The 7,653-nt window shown below is 44.7% G+C and overlaps 1 protein-coding gene across 7 annotated transcripts in view; it reads left to right on the top strand.

Moving 5' to 3' along the window:
- The window catches only part of RAB9A (RAB9A, member RAS oncogene family), a 49,101-nt gene that overhangs the window by 10,239 nt on the left and 31,209 nt on the right, over window positions 1-7,653 (top strand). The window lies entirely within an intron of this gene.

Below are 7,653 nucleotides of genomic sequence, written 5' to 3'. Positions count from 1 at the left end.
TGATGACAACCTCGCGTAATTCCATTTGCATTATTATTTAATATTGGGTTTCCAGAGATGTTCCCATGCGTTGTCGGAAGTGCTCTGCAGTAATGATTGCACATTGCTTTACCTTTTGCCAGGTGCTGGGGGCAAAGAGATGATGCAGACACTGTCCCGGGCCTCTAGATTCACAAATGCAGGGGAAGCACCAGGCAATGTAGCCAGCAATCCTTTTATTTGTGTGTGTGTGTGAATGAGTGTGTGTGTGTCATGTGTTAGACAGGGTCTCACTGTGCCACAATTCTCTGGCCTCAGCCTCCTCAGAAGCAGGGACCGCAGGTACACGTCATTATGCTGGGCTATAGAAATCAAACGGGGCCTTCCATGTGGCCTTGCCCTGCTGAGGACATGCTGTTCCACGCCTGGGCCCATTGCATGTCTTATTTATTTATTTTTGGAGAGGTTTTTGCTATAGGGCATGTGCGCTCACCAGAAAGACAGAGAGAGACAGAGAGACAGAAAGCAAGAAATCACCCCCCGGGGGGATGGTCACGCCGCAATCCCTTCTCCTCCATTCTCAGGATCTTGGGCACGCACACACACGTGCCTGGTGTGAGTTTAAGCCACTGGGTCTGGGACTTGAACCATGGTCGACTACATGGGAGTTCAGCGACATAGCCATTACGCCAACTGCTGGTCCCCCATCGCACATCTTGAGAGTTATGAGAGAGACACTGACTAGAGAGGCGGAAGCACATAGGACCCCAGAGCATGAGAGGATTGGGAAGGCTTTAGGGAGGCCGTGAGCCTGACAGGAAACCTCAGGAGGAAGATGGCCAGGCAGACAAGGGGGAAAGTGTGTTCCAGCACCGTGTTTGCTAGATTCCTGGCACTTTATATATAGCATCTCATTTCATCTTCACAGTGCTCCACCGCACAGCATTTCTGAGGTGAGGAAATTGACGCAGAGAGAAAGTAAGTTACTTGCCCATGGGCATAGACAGACAAAGATGGAACTATTCGGAAGAGAGAGCTGATGACAACCTCGCGTAATTCCATTTGCATTATTATTTAATATTGGGTTTCCAGAGATGTTCCCATGCGTTGTCGGAAGTGCTCTGCAGTAATGATTGCACATTGCTTTACCTTTTGCCAGGTGCTGGGGGCAAAGAGATGATGCAGACACTGTCCCGGGCCTCTAGATTCACAAATGCAGGGGAAGCACCAGGCAATGTAGCCAGCAATCCTTTTATTTGTGTGTGTGTGTGAATGAGTGTGTGTGTGTCATGTGTTAGACAGGGTCTCACTGTGCCACAATTCTCTGGCCTCAGCCTCCTCAGAAGCAGGGACCGCAGGTACACGTCATTATGCTGGGCTATAGAAATCAAACGGGGCCTTCCATGTGGCCTTGCCCTGCTGAGGACATGCTGTTCCACGCCTGGGCCCATTGCATGTCTTATTTATTTATTTTTGGAGAGGTTTTTGCTATAGGGCATGTGCGCTCACCAGAAAGACAGAGAGAGACAGAGAGACAGAAAGCAAGAAATCACCCCCCGGGGGGATGGTCACGCCGCAATCCCTTCTCCTCCATTCTCAGGATCTTGGGCACGCACACACACGTGCCTGGTGTGAGTTTAAGCCACTGGGTCTGGGACTTGAACCATGGTCGACTACATGGGAGTTCAGCGACATAGCCATTACGCCAACTGCTGGTCCCCCATCGCACATCTTGAGAGTTATGAGAGAGACACTGACTAGAGAGGCGGAAGCACATAGGACCCCAGAGCATGAGAGGATTGGGAAGGCTTTAGGGAGGCCGTGAGCCTGACAGGAAACCTCAGGAGGAAGATGGCCAGGCAGACAAGGGGGAAAGTGTGTTCCAGCACCGTGTTTGCTAGATTCCTGGCACTTTATATATAGCATCTCATTTCATCTTCACAGTGCTCCACCGCACAGCATTTCTGAGGTGAGGAAATTGACGCAGAGAGAAAGTAAGTTACTTGCCCATGGGCATAGACAGACAAAGATGGAACTATCTCATAATGAAGCAGGTGTTTTTTTGCTTTTTGTTTTTCCAGGTTGGAGGTGGGTGGGTAGTTTGTTTTGCATATCAACTTGCTTCCAGAAATAACATCAGGCTTCCCATTAATTAAAGGCAAAGGACAGCTTTTACAAATTGTGGTTTGTTCTTTCAAGGACAGGAGCATGTGGTTTATGGACTTTACCTTGGCTCAGTGCTGTGTACTCATCTAGATGGTGCAGAGACTGAGCCAGGACACCTGGCATGGGTCGTTGGGTCGCCTGACACAGGGTAATCTTCCCAGTCCTTCTTATGGCAACCATGTGGTTTATTTGTTTTTCTGAAAAATGAGTGATTTTTTAAATACTTAATTTTAAAATATAAGAACATGGAGCTCCCCTCCCATTTTTATGAGAGAGAGGAAGAGAGAGAAAGACAGAGACAGAAAGTGAGAAATCACCTTCCAGGGGGATGGCCATGCCACAATTCCTTCTCCTCTATTCTCTTCAGATCCTGGGCACACACGCACATGCACCTGGTGTGAGTTTTAAGTTGCCAGGTCCAGGACTAGAACCATGGTCAATTACATGGGAGTCTAGCAATGTAACCATTATGCCATCTGCTGGTCCCCAGATAAAGGTATTTTTTTAAGAGAATTGTTTTAAGAATTATTTTATTTTAACTGTATTTAATTATTTTAATTTGACCAGAGAGGGACAGAGCAAGTGAAAGTGAGAGAGAGAGAGAGAGAGAGAGACACGAAAGAGGGAAAGTGAGAAAGTGAGATAGCAAGCCGCCAGGTTCAGGACTTGAACCATAGTCAGCCATGTGGGAGTCCAGCACCCTTAACCACCACGCCACCTGCCAGCCCCCAGATACAGATATTTTTGACAGGGTCTTGCTGTGTCACAATCCCTTGCCTCGGCCTCCCAATTAGCTAGGATTACAGACATTTGAAACCATGCCCATCATGTTCAGATTGGCCCCAGACCCAAACCTGGGCCTCCCATGTGGCTTCCAGACTCCTAAATGGTAGCACTACCTATATGCCACTATGGCTGAGCCCTGTATATGTAGATTTAAAGGGGAATTTCCATTATTATATTTTTATGAATGTAAGACTATAAATATATAAGCACAGTTGTTTTTATTACTATTTCCTATAAAATATGGGGCCTTTCTATCTTCATGTTTCATTTGTTTGACCTAGGGAAATAACAACTAATGACAACAAAATATTTTACATGCTTTGTTAAGTTATAAAGTTTTTTACTGTTTAGCCCATTAGGGCTAAACAGTTAAAAAAAAAAAAAAAGATTAAAATGAATTTTTTGGATATATTATTGGTTTCTTTTAAAACTGTGAGAAACTGGCCCTGTAGCCTAGTGGTTAAAGCCAGATCCCACATGGCCAGACTACAGTTCAAATCCCAGCCCCAGCAGCTTGAAAAATAACACCAGACATGTGTGTGTGCATGCCCTAAATTCTTCCAGGATGGAGAAATGGAGAAGGGATTGTGGCATGATCATGCTGGGGGAGAAGGCATGGGATGGTGGTGGTGGTGGTGGTGCTTTCTCCCTCTCCCTCTCCCTCTCTCTGGTGAGTGCGTGCACTCTCTGGCAATTAAAAAAAGTAAAATGTAAATGTGATATAAACAGGAGTAGGTTCTAAGTGGCCATTAGTCATTTTCAAATGATGACACCTATTTTTACAAAATCTAAAACAACCATGAAAAAATTACAGATCTAATTAATCGGAAAGTTGAAACAGCACCCATTCAAAAACGACTTGGTATCTTGCAATATATCACCTCTGAAATGAATGTAAACTTAGACATAGCTGGTTCCCGGGCAGCTGCTTTCATAACCTCAGATGGCATCATAATTCAAAAGGTCGCCTTTGGAGACTGAAACAAAAAGTTGAGAAATTTCCAAGGGTGTCAGTGAGGCCCTGAGTCACCTGGCTGGATTCCACCTAACATGCCTCTCTGTGAAGGCCTGAAGACCCAGACCTGCAAAACCAGTTTCAGTCTTCTCTTCCCAGCCACAGCACAGCCAGGCCTGTGTCCAATCAGGGGCCCACGCAGCTCTTTCCTTAGGCAAGCGAATGAATGTGCACCTCAGCTGGGAGGAGCTGAAGGCGGTGTTCACCCATGTTTAACAGAAAAGGACTCAAAAGTCCAAGTGGACTGTGAGATGGCATTTGTGGGGCCACCAGGCTGCCCTGTCCTTTTTTTGGTATCTTTTTACACTGAGACCATTTCTATTTCTGCAGGGTTTTTTGTTTTGTTTTGTTTTGCTTTGTTTTTGTTTTTCCCAACAGATGGACTTTTGCCACCACCTCCCACATCTGCTTTGCGAAACCTCGAAGACTGCTGAACAGAAGGTTTCTGCGCAATTTGGTGGATTTCTGTAATCATTTAGAAATGAAGTGGTAGCTAAAGGTCCTGAAGGTTTCTTTCTGGGGTGATAAAAATGTTCTTAAATCAATTGTGCCCATGAATTATAACTCTCTGAATATGGCAAACTCTGTTGGACTGGACACTTTAAATGGGTGACTTGTATGGTATGCAAATTCTATCTCAATAAAGCTGTTACCAAAGCATCAGATAAATGGAGAGAGGGAATTGGAGACAGGGGCTCTATTGGATATTCACATCGAGGGTCATTCTGAACCTTTAGTGTCACAGTTTACTCAGACATGACATGGAAGAAACATTGGCAGGCTTCCTCAAAGGTGGCTTTCAGGAGGCACCCCAGCCAGATCAAGCACTAGTCTCCCAGTGCCCTTCCTGGCTGACAGTTATCTGGGCCCTGGCATTTGCGTTTCTTCTAAAATGCCCCTCCCCCTTTGACACAGCCCAGAGGGTTAAGCAGGGAATCCCACATCACTGCTCCTTGTGTATCTTCCCCATTTCTCAGGTCACAGACTTCAACGGGACCATCAAAGGAATTAAGCCTCTGGAAGATAGAAAATCCTCTAGAATCAACCCAAAGCAGTTGACTTTTGTATTGCCTGTTAGACCTGTACTCAGAAAAGAAACTGCTGTAGTAACTGCAGATTAACTCAGCCCCTGCACTCCCATCAGCATCAGTATCAGCATCCTCTGGGAGCAATACAGAAGCATGGGTCCTTCCTAGACCGATTGAGTCTGAATCCAGATTTTCATAGAGTCCTCAGTGACTCCTGTGCATTTGGTCACAATGCAGCTGACCCTGTGAATTCTGCCTTCCTACTTATACCTTTGGGTGAAAAGCCCAAGTTCCTAGCTAACACTGGTCTCTCCACTACTCTAGGTCACCCACGAACTCCACCCTCTGTATCGCTAAAATCAGGGACAGTTCTCAGCTTTGAAACTTAGCAGCAGCATTTGACACGCTCGCTTCCTTCTTGAGAAATGTTTTCATGAGGCTTGCAGTAGGGTTTCCCTCTCTGTCTCAGTATTACTTGCTGGTTTCTCTTCACTTTCATGAATTTTTAACTTTGGAATGTCCCTGAATTAAATCCCAGGAGCCCTTCTACATCTGTGGTATTCCTCTGGTGATTGCTAGTGGCCTGCTATACTATCTGTGTGCTGATGGCTCCCGTGTCTATCTGCAGGCTTGCATCTCCCCTCTAGATTCCAGACCACGCATCTAACAGCAGACTTGACAGCTTCATCTGGATGCCCAGTAAGCATCTCCAATTCAACATGTTTAAAACCAGGCTTCTGATCTCTCCAGCACTTCCTTCTCCACTTAGTGGTGACTCCATACTTGTATAACTTGACCTATTAGGTTGTCAGAAAAGTCATCACACATTTTTGCATAGAAAAAAAAGTTATGACTTTTCTGACAACCCAATACAAACCTTGGAGTTATCATTGACTCCTCTCATTCCATCACATCACACTTCTAATCTATCAGTACTTCCTATGGGCTCTATTTCAAATATATATCCAGAAGCCCAACTTAAAAATAGGCAAAAGGGCTGGCCCCATGGCACGGTGATGGTGCACTGCTCAGAAGAGGCCAGATCCTACTTGGTGACCACAGTTCAATCCCCATCCTGGTGTTACTGAGAGAGGCCAGGCATGTATGCAAGTGCAAAGGTCTGACAGGCTGGGAAACTGGAGGAAGAGGGCTGCAGTGTGGCCAGACCCTGTGGGGTGGATACTCATCTCTCTCTCTCTCTCTCTATCTCTCTTTCTTCCTCTCTCACTTCCACTCTGACATGCATGTGCATGCATATATGCTCTATTATGAACAAAGAAATATATTTTTAAATGGGTAATATGTTTGAATAGACACTTCACTAAAGATCAGAGAAGATACGAGAATGACTAACATGTACATAAAGAGATGCTCAACCTTGTTAGTCTTTAGGGAAATGCAAATCAAAACCACCATGAGATATTCACACCCACTGGGGTAGCTCTCATCAAAGAAACAGAAAATAACAAGTGTCAGTGAGGATGTGGAAATTAGAATCTTTATACTTTGCTGTTGGAAATGTAAAGTGGTGCAGCAACTTTAGAAAACAGTTTGGCCATTTCTTAAGACCTTAAACACAGAGATACCATCCAAACCAGCAATTTCGCACCTTGGTATGTACACCAGAGAAATGAAAATGGGCATCCACACAAAGACTTGTATATGAGCATTCATAGTAGCCTTGCTCGTCGTAGTCCAAGAGTGCAAACAACTTATGTCCATTAACTGGGGAGTGGATAAACTATGGTATATCCATTTAAAGAAATATCATTCAGTAATAAAAGGAATTAAATGCATGTTAGAACATGGATAAACTTTGGAAACATGTACTAAGTGAAAGAAGCCGGTTACAAAAGACCACACATTATATGACTCCATTAACATGAAACATGAAATGTCCAGAATAGGCAAATCCATAGAGACAGAAAGTAGATTCGTGGTTACCTGGGGCTGGTGGTAGAAAAAAGAAGTGACTACAGACAGGCACATGGGATCCTATTGGGGTAATAGAAGTCTTCTAAAATTGGATTATGGTGATGGCTGGACAACTCTGTAAATTTGTTTAAAAGTCATTGAATTGTGCACTTAAAATGAATGAATTTTCTTGTATGTAAATTATACTCCAATAATGCTGCTTTAAGAATATCCAGAGGGGGCACCAGCAGGTGGCTTGATGGTTAAGGGTGCTGGACTCCCACATGGCCAACTGCGGTTTGAGTCCCAGACCTGGCGACTTGCTTTCTCACTCACTCACTCACTCACTCACTCACTCACTCACTCACTCACTCTATCCATCCCTCTCTGGTCAAACTGAAATAAATAAATGAATGAATAAACAAAGTTAAATAAAATAATTTAAAAAAAAGAATATCCAGAGGGTGGTGATGTGGTGGTTGGAGCAGCTGGATTGCACGTGGCCAACTGCGTGATTCAGTTCCCAGACCCAGCAGCTTGAGACAGTGGACACGTGTGCATGTGTGTCCAAAACCTTGGTAGAAAGAGATAGAGAAGCAGAGATTGCAACGTGACCATCCCCCATGGGGGTGCATGCTCATTCCCTACCCGTCACTTTTTCACACAAGTGCATGTGCCCTCTGACAAAGTTTCTTTTTTTTTTTTAAATACAGAATCTTGGGACCAGCAGTTGGTGTAATGGCTATGTTGCTGGACTCCCATGTA

The sequence above is a fragment of the Tupaia chinensis genome, unplaced genomic scaffold (assembly GCF_000334495.1).
Source record: "Tupaia chinensis unplaced genomic scaffold, TupChi_1.0 Scaffold150243_1, whole genome shotgun sequence".
Classification (NCBI taxonomy): Eukaryota; Metazoa; Chordata; class Mammalia; order Scandentia; family Tupaiidae; genus Tupaia; species Tupaia belangeri.
Note: the sequence above shows the minus strand (reverse complement) of the source record. Positions and strands in the feature narration are given on the sequence as shown.